This window comes from Salmo trutta, unplaced genomic scaffold, assembly GCF_901001165.1.
Source record: "Salmo trutta unplaced genomic scaffold, fSalTru1.1, whole genome shotgun sequence".
Lineage (NCBI taxonomy): Eukaryota > Metazoa > Chordata > Actinopteri > Salmoniformes > Salmonidae > Salmo > Salmo trutta.
This window is the reverse complement of record NW_021822911.1, coordinates 11,280,629-11,300,242: the sequence shown is the minus strand read 5'-3', so window position 1 is coordinate 11,300,242 and position 19,614 is coordinate 11,280,629. Positions and strand designations below refer to the sequence as shown.

At 42.0% G+C, this 19,614-nt stretch overlaps 1 protein-coding gene across 1 annotated transcript in view; it reads left to right on the top strand.

Annotated features, from left to right (window-relative positions):
* Positions 1-19,614, top strand: part of LOC115186470 (NLR family CARD domain-containing protein 3) — a 169,496-nt gene that overhangs the window by 124,894 nt on the left and 24,988 nt on the right. The gene's annotated exons all lie outside the window — the stretch shown is intronic.

Genomic DNA, 19,614 nt, shown 5'->3' with positions numbered 1-19,614 from the left:
CCTCCTTCATCTCTCAGCAGGTTCACTGCGTCTGGCATCAATGTCCTCCATGAAGATGAGGTTGATGTTCTGGCCTCTCATCCCCTCCTTCATCTCTCAGCAGGTTCATTGCATCTGGCATCAATGTCCTCCATGAAGATGAGGTTGATGTTCTGGCCTCTCATCCACCTCTCAGCAGGTTCACTGCATCTGGCATCAATGTCCTCCATGAAGATGAGACTGATGTTCTGGCCTCTCATCCATCTCTCAGCAGGTTCACTGCATCTGGCATCAATGTCCTCCATGAAGATGAGATTGATGTTCTGGCCTCTCATTTTACATTTACATTTTAGTCATTTAGCAGACACTCTTATCCAGAGCAACTTACAGTAGTGAATGCATACATTTCATACATTTTTTTACATTGTTTTTAGTTTTTCTGTGCTGGCCCCCCGTGGGAATCGAACCCTCAACCCTGGCGTTGCAAACACCAGCTGAGCTACAGGGCTACAACTGAGCTACAGGGAAGGCTCTCATCCCCTCCTTCATCTCTCAGCAGGTTCACTGCATTTGACAAACTACAGAAGAAGTACATAATTATCTGCACTAAATAACTAAATACAATTTACTAAATTAACTAAATGAATCAACACTGAAATAAAATACTGAAAAAGAAACTGAAAAAAACTCCTTATTACTGCATCCCACCTTTCACCCTTTTTCATGTTCAGGAAGTGAAGCGGGTGGTCATGCTGGCAGGAAACCCCAACACGCCTGTCTCCTACAATTTCCTTGTTTTGGGTTTGGACCTGATGGCATTGCCTGCTTGAAATCCATGGCAACCCTAAAATATCTATAATAATATAAAGTACAATACAAGTATTATGTACTGAAATGCTTCCTTGCTTAACCTCTTGACAATGCAACAACAATAGAACAAGTCAGTAGCTAAGTTAATAAAAAGAGTAATACAATAGTAATAAACCCTTCATTCATCAGTATCCTGAACATAGCTGGGTGTTTCTGGGATAGAGGGTTGATATTAAAGTCAGTACTACAATAGTAATAAACCCTTCATTCATCAGTATCCTGAACATAGCTGGGTGTTTCTGGGATAGAGGGTTGATATTAAAGTCAGTACTACAATAGTAATAAACCCTTCATTCATCAGTACCCTGAACATAGCTGGGTGTTTCTGGGATAGAGGGTTGATATTAAAGTCAGTACTACAATAGTAATAAACCCTTCATTCATCAGTATCCTGAACATAGCTGGGTGTTTCTGGGATAGAGGGTTGATATTAAAGTCAGTACTACAATAGTAATAAACCCTTCATTCATCAGTATCCCGAACATAGCTGGGTGTTTCTGGGATAGAGGGTTGATATTAAAGTCAGTACTACAATAGTAATAAACCCTTCATTCATCAGTATCCTGAACATAGCTGGGTGTTTCTGGGATAGAGGGTTGATATTAAAGTCAGTACTACAATAGTAATAAACCCTTCATTCATCAGTACCCTGAACATAGCTGGGTGTTTCTGGGATAGAGGGTTGATATTAAAGTCAGTACTACAATAGTAATAAACCCTTCATTCATCAGTATCCTGAACATAGCTGGGTGTTTCTGGGATAGAGGGTTGATATTAAAGTCAGTACTACAATAGTAATAAACCCTTCATTCATCAGTATCCTGAACATAGCTGGGTGTTTCTGGGATAGAGGGTTGATATTAAAGTCAGTACTACAATAGTAATAAACCCTTCATTCATCAGTATCCTGAACATAGCTGGGTGTTTCTGGGGTAGAGGGTTGATATTAAAGTCAGTACTACAATAGTAATAAACCCTTCATTCATCAGTATCCTGAACATAGCTGGGTGTTTCTGGGATAGAGGGTTGATATTAAAGTCAGTACTACAATAGTAATAAACCCTTCATTCATCAGTACCCTGAACATAGCTGGGTGTTTCTGGGATAGAGGGTTGATATTAAAGTCAGTACTACAATAGTAATAAACCCTTCATTCATCAGTACCCTGAACATAGCTGGGTGTTTCTGGGATAGAGGGTTGATATTATAGTCAGTACTACAATAGTAATAAACCCTTCATTCATCAGTATCCTGAACATAGCTGGGTGTTTCTGGGATAGAGGGTTGATATTAAAGTCAGTACTACAATAGTAATAAACCCTTCATTCATCAGTATCCTGAACATAGCTGGGTGTTTCTGGGATAGAGGGTTGATATTAAAGTCAGTACTACAATAGTAATAAACCCTTCATTCATCAGTACCCTGAACATAGCTGGGTGTTTCTGGGATAGAGGGTTGATATTAAAGTCAGTACTACAATAGTAATAAACCCTTCATTCATCAGTACCCTGAACATAGCTGGGTGTTTCTGGGATAGAGGGTTGATATTAAAGTCAGTACTACAATAGTAATAAACCCTTCATTCATCAGTATCCTGAACATAGCTGGGTGTTTCTGGGATAGAGGGTTGATATTAAAGTCAGTACTACAATAGTAATAAACCCTTCATTCATCAGTACCCTGAACATAGCTGGGTGTTTCTGGGATAGAGGGTTGATATAAAAGTCTATATATTCAGCAATAAAAGTCTATATATTCAGCAATTCTGAGACACAATCACTTCCTATTGGTCAGCTGCAGGGAACCGCCCACTTCTCTGAGACACAATCACTTCCTATTGGTCATCTGCAGGGAACTGCCCACGTCTCTGAGACACAATCACTTCCTATTGGTCATCTGCAGGGAACCGCCCACATCTCTGAGACACAATCACTTCCTATTGGTCAGCTGCAGGGAACCACCCACGTCTCTGAGACACAATCACTTCCTATTGGTCAGCCGCAGGGAACCGCCCACGTCTCAGGAGATATGTATTTTAGGCAGTAACTAAAACTGCCTAGGCCTTGGAGAATCTGGCCAAAAAGACAGACCATCTGTTTATCTGTAATGTACTTATCCTCATACAGTTTATCTCCTGGATTAATCTTTGTGTTTTCCGGTTGTGTTGAGTGGGACAATGGAACATAGTGTTTAACATGATCCTATTGTCTATTGACTTCAAGAAGATATTCACTTTATCCATTACAACAATCTGAGCCCCTTATCTGCTGGTTTAATCACTATATTTCTAGAGCTTGATTTTTAACCATTTGTAAGGTTAAGCTGATAAAAAGGACTGGTTCTGAATTGTGAAAAGGAAGTCACATCCCTACGTATCAGAGTCTGTATAGTTTCTGACTCCAACTGAGGTTCCCAATGTGAGGGGTTTGGAAATAGTATCTGAGGAAAATCTGTTTCATATTCACAATGATCTGATAACTTCAATCTTCTATGATAGACGTGTAGATTCCCTCCGGAGCTCCTCCCAGTCCACCTGTTTAGGAGTTGGTATGAAAGTCAGTCCACCTGTTTAGGAGTTGGTATGAAAGTCAGTCCACCTGTTTAGGAGTTGGTATGAAAGCCAGTCCACCTGTTTAGGAGTTGGTATGAAAGCCAGTCCACCTGTTTAGGAGTTGGTATGAAAGTCAGTCCACCTGTTTAGGAATTGGTATGAAAGTCAGTCCACCTGTTTAGGAGTTGGTATGAAAGTCAGTCCACCTGTTTAGGAGTTGGTATGGAAGTCAGTCCACCTGTTTAGGAGTTGGTATGAAAGTCAGTCCACCTGTTCAGGAGTTGGTATGGAAGTCAGTCCACCTGTTCAGGAGTTGGTATGAAAGTCAGTCCACCTGTTTAGGAGTTGGTATGAAAGTCAGTCCACCTGTTTAGGAGTTGGTATGGAAGTCAGTCCACCTGTTTAGGAGTTGGTATGGAAGTCAGTCCACCTGTTTTGGAGTTGGTATGAAAGTCAGTCCACCTGTTTAGGAGTTGGTATGAAAGTCAGTCCACCTGTTTAGGAGTTGGTATGAAAGTCAGTCCACCTGTTTAGGAGTTGGTATGAAAGTCAGTCCACCTGTTTAGGAGTTGGTATGAAAGTCAGTCCACCTGTTTAGGAGTTGGTATGAAAGCCAGTCCACCTGTTTAGGAGTTGGTATGAAAGTCAGTCCACCTGTTTAGGAGTTGGTATGAAAGTCAGTCCTCTTTCTAGAACCTCACTCTCAGCTTGGTTGAGCCCAATGGGACATTGCTGGTCAAGACCTCAAATGGTTTGTGAAGTAGTATGGACATATTGATGGAACAAGGTCACTAAACTGGTGGATAGACAGGGTAGATCCAAGAGCCTCTGCTGTCATCTAGAGGGGGTTTCTCTGTACTGCTTGACACATGGAGACTCAGTGGAGGCCCAGTGCAAGTGCTCAAAGTAGACTAGTGGTTAGAGTGGTGGGTCAGTAACTGGTCTGGTCAGATAGACTAGTGGTTAGAGTGGTGGGTCAGTAACTGGTATGGTCAGATAGAATAGTGGTTAGAGTGGTGGGTCAGTAACTGGTATGGTCTGATAGACTAGTGGTTAGAGTGGTGGGTCAGTAACTGGTATGGTCAGATAGACTAGTGGCTAGAGTGGTGGGTCAGTAACTGGTATGGTCTGATAGACTAGTGGTTAGAGTGGTGGGTCAGTAACTGGTATGGTCAGATATACTAGTGGTTAGAGTGGTGGGTCAGTAACTGGTATGGTCAGATAGACTAGTGGTTAGAGTGGTGGGTCAGTAACTGGTATGGTCAGATAGACTAGTGGTTAGAGTGGAGGGTCAGTAACTGGTATGGTCAGATAGACTAGTGGTTAGAGTGCTGGGTCAGTAACTGGTCTGGTCAGATATACTAGTGGTTAGAGTGGTGGGTCAGTAACTGGTATGGTCAGATAGACTAGTGGTTAGAGTGGTGGGTCAGTAACTGGTATGGTCAGATAGACTTGTGGTTAGAGTGGTGGGTCAGTAACTGGTATGGTCAGGTAGACTAGTGGTTAGAGTGGTGGGTCAGTAACTGGTATGGTCAGGTAGACTAGTGGTTAGAGTGGTGGGTCAGTAACTGGTATGGTCAGGTAGACTAGTGGTTAGAGTGGTGGGTCAGTAACTGGTATGGTCAGATAGACTAGTGGTTAGAGTGGTGGGTCAGTAACTGGTGTGGTATGGTCAGATAGACTAGTTGTTAGAGTGGTGGGTCAGTAACTGGTATGATCAGATAGACTAGTGGTTAGAGTGGTGGGTCAGTAACTGGTATGGTCAGATAGACTAGTGGTTAGAGTGGTGGGTCAGTAACTGGTGTGGTCAGATAGACTAGTGGTTAGAGTGGTGGGTCAGTAACTGGTGTGGTCAGATAGACTAGTGGTTAGAGTGGTGGGTCAGTAACTGGTATGGTATGGTCAGGTAGACTAGTGGTTAGAGTGGTGGGTCAGTAACTGGTATGGTCAGATAGACTAGTGGTTAGAGTGGTAGGTTAGTAACTGGTATGGTCAGATAGACTAGTGGTTAGAGTGGTGGGTCAGTAACTGGTATGGTCTGATAGACTAGTGGTTAGAGTGGTGGGTCAGTAACTGGTATGGTCAGATAGACTAGTGGTTAGAGTGGTGGGTCAGTAACTGGTATGGTCAGATAGACTAGTGGTTAGAGTGGTGGGTCAGTAACTGGTATGATCAGATAGACTAGTGGTTAGAGTGGTGGGTCAGTAACTGGTATGGTCAGATAGACTAGTGGTTAGAGTGGTGGGTCAGTAACTGGTGTGGTCAGATAGACTAGTGGTTAGAGTGGTGGGTCAGTAACTGGTATGGTCAGATAGACTAGTGGTTAGAGTGGTGGGTCAGTAACTGGTATGGTCAGATAGACTAGTGGTTAGAGTGGTGGGTCAGTATCTGGTATAGTTAGATAGACTAGTGGTTAGAGTGGTGGGTCAGTAACTGGTATGGTCAGGTAGACTAGTGGTTAGAGTGGTGGGTCAGTAACTGAAATGTTGCTGGTTTGAATACCTGAGCCGTCAAGGTAAAAATCTGTTGGTGCCCTTAAGCAAGGCACTTACACCTAATTTGCTCCAGGGGCGCCGTACTACTATGGCTGACCCTGTAAAACAACACATTTCTCTGCATCTATCTGGTGTCTGTGACAATCAAACGTTTTAAAATCTAACCAACATAAAGAAAATGACAGCATTGATTTTTTTTTATTACAACAGTTAATTTAATAATGCTGTTTATAAATCTTGTTGACATTCATCCAGGGACACCTTGACTTGCATTACATTCTCACTGCAGAAAAATATTCTCATGAAATCACATGACTTCTAGTTAGAGAAAAGGATTCCTGTTAACACGGCCTGCTACAAGCAGGAAACAAGTTATGGACCAACCAGAAATGTAACATATATGTTTGACAGTAACCCTGGATGATGAATGTGTGAACTATCTTGTCATCTTTTTGGGTAACCACAATGGAACATTCTAGTCTTGAAGGACATGAACTGGCAGAACAGGTTTCAGCAAAGTATGGAGTCATTGTTTTCAGGAAGGTGTAACCATGGCCAGTGGTGTAAAGTACTTCAGTAAAAATACTATAAAGTACTACATAAGTCGTTTTTTGGGGGGTATCTGTACTTTACTTTTGAATTTATATTGTTGATAATTTTACATCACTACATTCCCAAAGAAAATAATGTACTTTTTAATCTATACATTTTACCTGACACCCAAAAGTACTCGTCACATTTTGAATGCTTAGACAGGACAGGAAAATGGTCTAATTCACTTATCAAGACAACACATGGTCATCTCTACTGCCTCTGATCTGGCATAGTCAGGAAACACAAATGCATCTTTTGTAAATTACGTCTTCGTTTTGGTATGTGCCCCCTATCCATACATTTTAAAAACAAGATAATGGTGACGCCTGCTTTGCTTAATAGAAGGAATTTGAAACGATTTATACTTTTAATTTGACTTTTCATACTTAAGTATATTTAGAACCAAATATTTTTAGACTTTTGCTCAGGTATGACAATTGGGTACTTTTTCCACAACTGTCTACGATGATAGGAGAGACAGGAGGCAGACTAAGAGCAAGGACAGCCACCTGAACTACTGCCCTAGAAATACAAGGAGCAGTCTACACACACAGCCACCTGAACTACTGTCCTACAAAGACAAACAGCATCTACACACACCGCCACCTGAACTACTGTCCTACAAAGACAAGGAGCAGTCTACACAAACAGCCACCTGAACTACTGTCCTAGAAAAGACAAGGAGCAGTCTACACAAACAGCCACCTGAAATACTGTCCTACAAAGACAAACAGCATCTACACACACAGCCACCTGAACTACTGCCCTACAAAGACAAACAGCATCTACACAAACAGCCACCTGAACTACTGCCCTAGAAATACAAACAGCATCTACACAAACAGCCACCTGAACTACTGTCCTACAAAGACAAACAGCATCTACACAAACAGCCACCTGAACTACTGCCCTAGAAATACAAACAGCATCTACACACACAGCCACCTGAACTACTGTCCTACAAAGACAAGGAGCAGTCTACACAAACAGCCACCTGAACTACTGTCCTACAAAGACAAACAGCATCTACACAAACAGCCACCTGAACTACTGTCCCACAAAGACAAACAGCATCTACACAAACAGCCACCTGAACTACTGTCCTACAAAGACAAACAGCATCTACACAAACAGCCACCTGAACTACTGTCCTACAAAGACAAACAGCATCTACACACACAGCCACCTGAACTACTGCCCTAGAAAAGACAAGGAGCAGTCTACACAAACAGCCACCTGAACTACTGTCCTACAAAGACAAACAGCATCTACACAAACAGCCACCTGAACTACTGTCCTACAAAGACAAACAGCATCTACACAAACAGCCACCTGAACTACTGTCCTACAAAGACAAACAGCATCTACACACACAGCCACCTGAACTACTGCCCTAGAAAAGACAAGGAGCAGTCTACACAAACAGCCACCTGAACTACTGTCCTACAAAGACAAACAGCATCTACACACACAGCCACATGAACTACTGTCCTACAAAGACAAACAGCATCTACACAAACAGCCACATGAACTACTGTAATACAAAGACAAACAGCATCTACACAAACAGCCACCTGAACTACTGTCCTACAAAGACAAACAGCATCTACACACACAGCCACCTGAACTACTGCCCTAGAAAAGACAAGGAGCAGTCTACACAAACAGCCACCTGAACTACTGTCCTACAAAGACAAACAGCGTCTACACACACAGCCACCTGAACTACTGCCCTAGAAAGACAAACAGCATCTACACACACAGCCACATGAACTACTGTCCTACAAAGACAAACAGCATCTACACACACAGCCACCTGAACTACTGTCCTACAAAGACAAACAGCATCTACACACACAGCCACCTGAACTACTGCCCTACAAAAACAAGGAGCAGTCTACACAAACAGCCACCTGAACTACTGTCCTAGAAATACAAGGAGCAGTCTACACAAACAGCCACCTGAACTACTGCCCTACAAAGACAAGGAGCAGTCTACACAAACAGCCACCTGAACTACTGTCCTACAAAGACAAGGAGCAGTCTACACAAACAGCCACCTGAACTACTGCCCTACAAAGACAAACAGCATCTACACAAACAGTCACCTGGACTACTGCTCTACAAAGACAAACAGCATCTACACAAACAGCCACCTGGACTACTGTCCTACAAAGACAAACAGCATCTACACAAACAGTGAATCTGAGAAAAATGGCTTTAAAGTGTGTTTTCTAGTCCATGCATATCAACCATGACCACTGATCTGACCTATGACCCCTAAAATGCTGATACTGCACTCTGCCTTGGTATGACCTTAAACAGCTGTATGGGTAATGAAACAGCAAAGAGCACTATGTAGAAATCTAAAGGTGCTGATCCAGATTTCTTGTTGTTTTTCTGTTTGATGGAAACAGTTTGAGAGTTCTAACTACATTCCAACTGTATTTAATGGTGTTGTGTAGTTGTGTTGTCATGTTGTGAATGTTGTATTGTAGTATCCAACTGTATTTAATGGTGTTATGTAGTTGTGTTGTCATGTTGTGAATGTTGTATTGTAGTAACCAACTATATTTAATGGTGTTATGTAGTTGTGTTGTCATGTTGTGAATGTTGTATTGTAGTAACCAACTGTATTTAATGGTGTTGTGTAGTTGTGTTGTCATGTTGTGAATGTTGTATTGTAGTAACCAATTGTATTTAATGGTGTTATGTAGTTGTGTTGTCATGTTGTGAATGTTGTATTGTAGTAACCAACTGTATTTAATGGTGTTATGTAGTTGTGTTGTCATGTTGTGAATGTTGTATTGTAGTAACCAACTGTATTTAATGGTGTTATGTAGTTGTGTTGTCATGTTGTGAATGTTGTATTGTAGTAACCCTCAACTGTATTTAATGGTGTTATGTAGTTGTGTTGTCATGTTGTGAATGTTGTATTGTAGTAACCAACTGTATTTAATGGTGTTATGTAGTTGTGTTGTCATGTTGTGAATGTTGTATTGTAGTAACCAACTGTATTAAATGGTGTTATGTAGTTGTGTTGTCATGTTGTGAATGTTGTATTGTAGTATCCAACTGTATTTAATGGTGTTGTGTAGTTGTGTTGTCATGTTGTGAATGTTGTATTGTAGTAACCAACTATTTTTAATGGTGTTATGTAGTTGTGTTGTCATGTTGTGAATGTTGTATTGTAGTAACCAACTGTATTAAATGGTGTTATGTAGTTGTGTTGTCATGTTGTGAATGTTGTATTGTAGTAACCAACTGTATTTAATGGTGTTATGTAGTTGTGTTGTCATGTTGTGAATGTTGTATTGTAGTAACCAACTGTATTTAAAGGTGTTATGTAGTTATGTTGTATTGTAGTAACCAACTGTATTTAATGGTGTTATGTAGTTGTGTTGTCATGTTGTGAATGTTGTATTGTAGTAACCAACTGTATTTAATGGTGTTATGTAGTTGTGTTGTCATGTTGTGAATGTTGTATTGTAGTAACCAACTGTATTTAAAGGTGTTATGTAGTTATGTTGTATTGTAGTAACCAACTGTATTTAATGGTGTTATGTAGTTGTGTTGTCATGTTGTGAATGTTGTATTGTAGTAACCAACTGTATTAAATGGTGTTATGTAGTTGTGTTGTCATGTTGTGAATGTTGTATTGTAGTAGGCCTAACCCCCACCAACAGAGACAGCAACAGGCGACACAGAGAAAGTGATGGAGAGAGGCAGAGGATGGGAGTGTACAGTAGACTGGGATTCTAATTACTGCACTGCGCATGTGTGTGTGTGTGTGTGTGTGTGTGTGTGTGTGTGTGTGTGTGTGTGTGTGTGTGTGTGTGTGTGTGTGTGTGTGTGTGAGAGTGAGAGAGAGAGAGGGTGTTTTGGTACTGTAGGATTCTTTAATCAATGTGGCTCATTGGACAGGTCAGAGTCTCAACACAATTGAAAACTTTCCATCAATAAAACACCAAATGATGTAATTTCTTTTGGAAGAATGGTGTCACAATAGAGTAAATGTATTAAACTGTGATAGAGGATCACTCTGTAAATGTATTAAACTGTGATAGAGGATCACTCTGTAAATGTATTAAACTGGGATAGAGGATCACTCTGTAAATGTATTAAACTGTGATAGAGGATCACTCTGTAAATGTATTAAACTGTGATAGAGGATCACTCTGTAAATGTATTAAACTGTGATAGAGAATCACTCTGTAAATGTATTAAACTGGGATAGAGGATCACTCTGTAAATGTATTAAACTGTGATAGAGGATCACTCTGTAAATGTATTAAACTGTGATAGAGGATCACTCTGTAAATGTATTAAACTGTGATAGAGGATCACTCTGTAAATGTATTAAACTGTGATAGAGGATCACTCTGTAAATGTATTAAACTGGGATAGAGGTTCACTCTGTAAATGTATTAAACTGGTATAGAGGATCACTCTGTAAATGTATTAAACTTGGATAGAGGATCACTCTGTAAATGTATTAAACTGTGATAGAGGATCACTCTGTAAATGTATTAAACTGTGATAGAGGATCACTCTGTAAATGTATTAAACTGTGATAGAGGATCACTCTGTAAATGTATTAAACTGGGATAGAGGATCACTCTGTAAATGTATTAAACTGTGATAGTGATAGAGGATCACTCTGTAAATGTATTAAACTGGGATAGAGGATCACTCTGTAAATGTATTAAACTGGGATAGAGGATCACTCTGTAAATGTATTAAACTGGGATAGAGGATCACTCTGTAAATGTATTAAACTGGGATAGAGGATCACTCTATAAATGTATTAAACTGTGATAGAGGATCACTATGTAAATGTATTAAACTGTGATAGTGATAGAGGATCACTCTGTAAATGTATTAAACTGTGATAGAGGATCACTCTGTAAATGTATTAAACTGTGATAGAGGATCACTCTGTAAATGTATTAAACTGTGATAGAGGATCACTCTGTAAATGTATTAAACTGGGATAGAGGATCACTCTGTAAATGTATTAAACTCTACATTTTACCAATTCCAGTCCCCTTCCTCCTGGGGATACTTTTTGAGAAGCTCTGTTCTGAGATGCTCAGTTCTGGTGACCAAATAAAAGTACATTCTACTCCAAAATATATCAAAATAAAATTATGCTGACACCATCTAAAATATAATTTCCACCTCCAGAAATGAGCCCAATAAGATATTTGTAAAAATGTTAAATGATTTTAACACATTGGAACAAAAAACCTGTATGGATGGTATATTATCAGCTATTAGCAATAAACATTATCACCTGTATCAACTGATGCAGCATAGTGACTATAAATACATAGGCTGAAGCATGGGGTTTGTCTATCTACATTATCACCTGTATCAACTGATGCAGCACAGTGGCTATAAATACATAGCCTGAAGCATGGGGTTTGTCTGTCTACATTATCACCTGTAACCCAACTGATGCAGCATAGTGGCTATAAATACATAGGCTGAAGCATGGGGTTTGTCTATCTACATTATCACCTGTAACCCAACGAATGCAGCATAGTGACTATAAATACATAGGCTGAAGCATGGGGTTTGTCTATCTACATTATCACCTGTATCAACTGATGCAGCATAGTGACTATAAATACATAGGCTGAATCATGGGGTTTGTCTATCTACATTATCACCTGTATCAACTGATGCAGCATAGTGACTATAAATACATAGGCTGAATCATGGGGTTTGTCTATCTACATTATCACCTGTATCAACTGATGCAGCAGTGTCCACATGGTCTGATAAACACTCCTAACAACCCCACCACTAGGAGGTGTCCACATGGTCTGATAAACACTCCTAACAACCCCACCACTAGGAGGTGTCCACATGGTCTGATAAACACTCCTAACAACCCCACCACTAGGAGGTGTCCACATGGTCTGATAAACACTCCTAACAACCAGACCACTAGGAGGTGTCCACATGGTCTGATAAACACTCCTAACAACCCCACCACTAGGAGGTGTCCACATGGTCTGATAAACACTCCTAACAACCCCACCACTAGGAGGTGTCCACGTGGTCTGATAAACACTCCTAACAACCCCACCACTAGGAGGTGTCCACGTGGTCTGATAAACACTCCTAACAACCCCACAACTAGGAGGTGTCCACATGGTCTGATAAACACTCCTAACAACCCCACCACTAGGAGGTGTCCACATGGTCTGATAAACACTCCTAACAACCCCACCACTAGGAGGTGTCCACATGGTCTGATAAACACTCCTAACAACCCCACCACTAGGAGGTGTCCACATGATCTGATAAACACTCCTAACAACCCCACCACTAGGAGGTGTCCACATGGTCTGATAAACACTCCTAACAACCCCACCACTAGGAGGTGTCCACATGGTCTGATAAACACTCCTAACAACCCCACCACTAGGAGGTGTCCACATGGTCTGATAAACACTCCTAACAACCCCACCACTAGGAGGTGTCCACATGGTCTGATAAACACTCCTAACAACCCCACCACTAGGAGGTGTCCACATGATCTGATAAACACTCCTAACAACCCCACCACTAGGAGGTGTCCACATGGTCTGATAAACACTCCTAACAACCCCACCACTAGGAGGTGTCCACATGGTCTGATAAACATTCCTAACAACCCCACCACTAGGAGGTGTCCACATGGTCTGATAAACACTCCTAACAACCCCACCACTAGGAGGTGTCCACATGGTCTGATAAACACTCCTAACAACCCCACCACTAGGAGGTGTCCACATGGTCTGATAAACACTCCTAACAACCCCACCACTAGGAGGTGTCCACATGGTCTGATAAACATTCCTAACAACCCCACCACTAGGAGGTGTCCACATGGTCTGATAAACACTCCTAACAACCCCACCACTAGGAGGTGTCCACATGGTCTGATAAACACTCCTAACAACCCCACCACTAGGAGGTGTCCACATGGTCTGATAAACACTCCTAACATCCCCACCACTAGGAGGTGTCCACATGGTCTGATAAACACTCCTAACAACCCCACCACTAGGAGGTGTCCACATGGTCTGATAAACACTCCTAACAACCCCACCACTAGGAGGTGTCCACATGGTCTGATAAACACTCCTAACAACCCCACCACTAGGAGGTGTCCACATGGTCTGATAAACACTCCTAACAACCCCACCACTAGGAGGTGTCCACATGGTCTGATAAACACTCCTAACAACCCCACCACTAGGAGGTGTCCACATGGTCTGATAAACACTCCTAACAACCCCACCACTAGGAGGTGTCCACATGGTCTGATAAACACTCCTAACAACCAGACCACTAGGAGGTGTCCACATGGTCTGATAAACACTCCTAACAACCCCACCACTAGGAGGTGTCCACATGGTCTGATAAACACTCCTAACAACCCCACCACTAGGAGGTGTCCACATGGTCTGAAAAACACTCCTAACAACCGCACCACTAGGAGGTGTCCACATGGTCTGATAAACACTCCTAACAACCCCACCACTAGGAGGTGTCCACATGGTCTGATAAACACTCCTAACAACCCCACCACTAGGAGGTGTCCACATGGTCTGATAAACACTCCTAACAACCAGACCACTAGAAGGTGTCCACATGGTCTGATAAACACTCCTAACAACCCCACCACTAGGAGGTGTCCACGTGGTCTGATAAACACTCCTAACAACCCCAGCACTAGGAGGTGTCCACATGGTCTGATAAACACTCCTAACAACCCCACCACTAGGAGGTGTCCACATGGTCCTAAAGCACACCACCGGTACCTCATTTTGTATCACATTCCAATGATAAAACTGGTCATGTTGCCTAGTGGTTAGAGTGTTGGGAATGTAACTGAAAGGTCACTGGTTTGAATACCTGAGCTGTCAAGGTGAAAATCTCTCTATGTGCCGTTAAGCAAGGCACTTACAACTAATTTGCTCCAAGGGAACCGTACTACTATGGCTGACCCTGTAAAACAACACATTTCACTGCACCAATATGGTGTTTGTGACAATAAAACATTTTATGTATTTTTTTCTCAATTACAACAATTCATTTAACAATGCTGGTTACAGATCTTGATGACATTCCTCCAAGGACACCTTGACTTGCATTACATTCTCCCTGCAGAAAAATATTCTCATGTTATTGAACCATAAATTGTACATATATGTGTTAGATAATAACCCTGGATGATGAATGTGTGAACTATCTTGTCGTCTCTTTGGGTAACCACAATGGAACATTCTAGTCTTTAAGGACATGAACTGGCAGAACAGGTTTCAGCAAAGTATGGAGTCATTGTTTTCAGGAAGGTGTACCCATGGCCAGTGGTGTAAAGTACTTCAGTAAAAATACTATAAAGTACTACATAAGTCGTTTTTTTGGGGGTATCTGTACTTTACTTTTGAATTTATATTGTTGATAATTTTACTTCACTACATTCCCAAAGGGTAATCACCTGAACTACTGCCCTACAAAGACAAACAGCATCTACACAAACAGCCACCTGAACTACTGCCCTACAAAGACAAACAGCATCTACACAAACAGCCACCTGAACTACTGCCCTAGAAAAGACAAACAGCATCTACACAAACAGCCACCTGAACTACTGTCCTACAAAGACAAACAGCATCTGCACAAATAGCCACCTGAACTACTGTCCTACAAAGACAAACAGCATCTACACAAACAGCCACCTGAACTACTGTCCCACAAAGACAAACAGCATCTGCACAATTAGCCACCTGAACTACTGTCCTACAAAGACAAACAGCATCTACACAAACAGCCACCTGAACTACTGTCCTACAAAGACAAGGAGCAGTCTACACAAACAGCCACCTGAACTACTGTCCTACAAATACAAACAGCATCTACACACACAGCCACCTGAACTACTGCCCTAGAAAGACAAACAGCATCTACACAAACAGCCAACTGAACTACTGTCCTACAAAGACAAACAGCATCTACACAAACAGCCACCTGAACTACTGCCCTAGAAAAGACAAGGAGCAGTCTACACACACAGCCACCTGAACTACTGTCCTACAAAGACAAACAGCATCTACACAAACAGCCACCTGAACTACTGCCCTAGAAAGACAAACAGCATCTACACAAACAGCCACCTGAACTACTGTCCTACAAAGACAAGGAGCATCTACACAAACAGCCACCTGAACTACTGTCCTACAAAGACAAGGAGCATCTACACAAACAGCCACCTGAACTACTGCCCTACAAAGACAAGGAGCATCTACACACACAGCCACCTGAACTACTGCCCTACAAAGACAAACAGCATCTACACAAACAGCCACCTGAACTACTGCCCTACAAAGACAAACAGCATCTACACAAACAGCCACCTGAACTAATGTCCTACAAAGACAAGGAGCAGTCTACACAAACAGCCACCTGAACTACTGTCCTACAAAGACAAACAGCATCTACACAAACAGCCACCTGAACTACTGTCCTACAAAGACAAACAGCATCTACACAAACAGCCACCTGAACTACTGCCCTACAAAGACAAACAGCATCTACACAAACAGCCACCTGAACTAATGTCCTACAAAGACAAGGAGCAGTCTACACAAACAGCCACCTGAACTACTGCCCTACAAAGACAAGGAGCATCTACACAAACAGCCACCTGAACTACTGTCCTAGAAAAGACAAGCAGCAGTCTACACAAACAGCCACCTGAACTACTGCCCTACAAAGACAAACAGCATCTACACACACAGCCACCTGAACTACTGCCCTAGAAAAGACAAGGAGCATCTACACAAACAGCCACCTGAACTACTGTCCTACAAAGACAAACAGCATCTACACAAACAGCCACCTGAACTACTGCCCTACAAAGACAAACAGCATCTACACAAACAGCCACCTGAACTAATGTCCTACAAAGACAAGGAGCATCTACACAAACAGCCACCTGAACTACTGCCCTACAAAGACAAACAGCATCTACACAAACAGCCACCTGAACTACTGCCCTAGAAAGACAAGGAGCATCTACACACACAGCCACCTGAACTACTGCCCTACAAAGACAAACAGCATCTACACAAACAGCCACCTGAACTACTGTCCTACAAAGACAAGGAGCAGTCTACACAAACAGCCACCTGAACTACTGTCCTACAAAGACAAGGAGCAGTCTACACAAACAGCCACCTGAACTACTGCCCTACAAAGACAAACAGCATCTACACAAACAGCCACCTGAACTACTGTCCTACAAAGACAAACAGCATCTACACAAACAGCCACCTGAACTACTGTCCTACAAAGACAAACAGCATCTACACAAACAGCCACCTGAACTACTGTCCTACAAAGACAAACAGCATCTACACAAACAGCCACCTGAACTACTGCCCTACAAAGACAAACAGCATCTACACAAACAGCCACCTGAACTACTGTCCTACAAAGACAAACAGCATCTACACAAACAGCCACCTGAACTACTGCCCTAGAAAAGACAAACAGCATCTACACAAACAGCCACCTGAACTACTGTCCTACAAAGACAAACAGCATCTACACAAACAGCCACCTGAACTACTGCCCTACAAAGACAAGGAGCAGTCTACACAAACAGCCACCTGAACTACTGTCCTACAAAGACAAACAGCATCTACACAAACAGCCACCTGAACTACTGTCCTACAAAGACAAACAGCATCTACACAAACAGCCACCTGAACTACTGTCCTACAAAGACAAACAGCATCTACACAAACAGCCACCTGAACTACTGCCCTACAAAGACAAGGAGCAGTCTACACAAACAGCCACCTGAACTACTGTCCTACAAAGACAAACAGCATCTACACAAACAGCCACCTGAACTACTGTCCTACAAAGACAAACAGCATCTACACAAACAGCCACCTGAACTACTGTCCTACAAAGACAAACAGCATCTACACAAACAGCCACCTGAACAACTGCCCTACAAAGACAAGGAGCAGTCTACACAAACAGCCACCTGAACTACTGTCCTACAAAGACAAGGAGCATCTACACAAACAGCCACCTGAACTACTGCCCTACAAAGACAAGGAGCAGTCTACACAAACAGCCACCTGAACTATTGCCCTACAAAGACAAGGAGCATCTACACAAACAGCCACCTGAACTACTGCCCTACAAAGACAAACAGCATCTACACAAACAGCCACCTGAACTACTGCCCTGGAAAAGACAAGGAGCAGTCTACACACACAGCCACCTGAACTACTGTCCTACAAAGACAAACAGCATCTACACAAACAGCCACCTGAACTACTGTCCTACAAAGACAAACAGCATCTACACAAACAGCCACCTGAACTACTGTCCTACAAAGACAAACAGCATCTACACAAACAGCCACCTGAACTACTGCCCTACAAAGACAAACAGCATCTACACAAACAGCCACCTGAACTACTGTCCTACAAAGACAAACAGCATCTACACAAACAGCCACCTGAACTACTGCCCTAGAAAAGACAAACAGCATCTACACAAACAGCCACCTGAACTACTGTCCTACAAAGACAAACAGCATCTACACAAACAGCCACCTGAACTACTGCCCTACAAAGACAAGGAGCAGTCTACACAAACAGCCACCTGAACTACTGTCCTACAAAGACAAACAGCATCTACACAAACAGCCACCTGAACTACTGTCCTACAAAGACAAACAGCATCTACACAAACAGCCACCTGAACTACTGTCCTACAAAGACAAACAGCATCTACACAAACAGCCACCTGAACTACTGCCCTACAAAGACAAGGAGCAGTCTACACAAACAGCCACCTGAACTACTGCCCTACAAAGACAAGGAGCATCTACACACACAGCCACCTGAACTACTGTCCCACAAAGACAAGGAGCAGTCTACACAAACAGCCACCTGAACTACTGCCCTACAAAGACAAGGAGCAGTCTACACACACAGCCACCTGAACTACTGCCCTGGAAAAGACAAGGAGCAGTCTACACAAACAGCCACCTGAACTACTGTCCTACAAAGACAAACCGCATCTACACAAACAGCCACCTGAACTACTGCCCTAGAAAAGACAAACAGCATCTACACAAACAGCCACCTGAACTACTGTCCTACAAAGACAAACAGCATCTACACAAACAGCCACCTGAACTACTGTCCTACAAAGACAAGGAGCAGTCTACACAAACAGCCACCTGAACTACTGCCCTACAAAGACAAACAGCATCTACACAAACAGCCACCTGAACTATTGCCCTAGAAAAGACAAGGAGCAGTCTACACAAACAGCCACCTGAACTACTGTCCTACAAAGATAAACAGCATCGACACAAACAGTGAATCTAGTCCATGCATATCAACCCTGACCACGGATCTGACCTATGACCCCTAAAATACTGATTCTGCACTCTGCCTTTGTATGACCTTAAACAGCTGTCTGGGTAATGAAACAGCAAAGAGCACTATGTAGAAATCTAAAGGTGTTGATCCAGATTTCTTGTTGTTTTTCTGTTTGATGGAAACAGTTTGAGAGTTCTAACTACATTCCAACTGTATTTAATGGTGTTGTGTAGTTGTGTTGTCATGTTGTGAATGTTGTATTGTAGTATCCAACTGTATTTAATGGTGTTATGTAGTTGTGTTGTCATGTTGTGAATGTTGTATTGTAGTAACCAACTGTATTTAATGGTGTTATGTAGTTGTGTTGTCATGTTGTGAATGTTGTATTGTAGTAACCAACTGTATTTAATGGTGTTATGTAGTTGTGTTGTCATGTTGTGAATGTTGTATTGTAGTAACCAACTGTATTTAATGGTGTTATGTAGTTGTGTTGTCATGTTGTGAATGTTGTATTGTAGTAACCCTCAACTGTATTTAATGGTGTTGTGTAGTTGTGTTGTCATGTTGTGAATGTTGTATTGTAGTAACCAACTGTATTTAATGGTGTTATGTAGTTGTGTTGTCATGTTGTGAATGTTGTATTGTAGTATCCAACTGTATTTAATGGTGTTATGTAGTTGTGTTGTCATGTTGTGAATGTTGTATTGT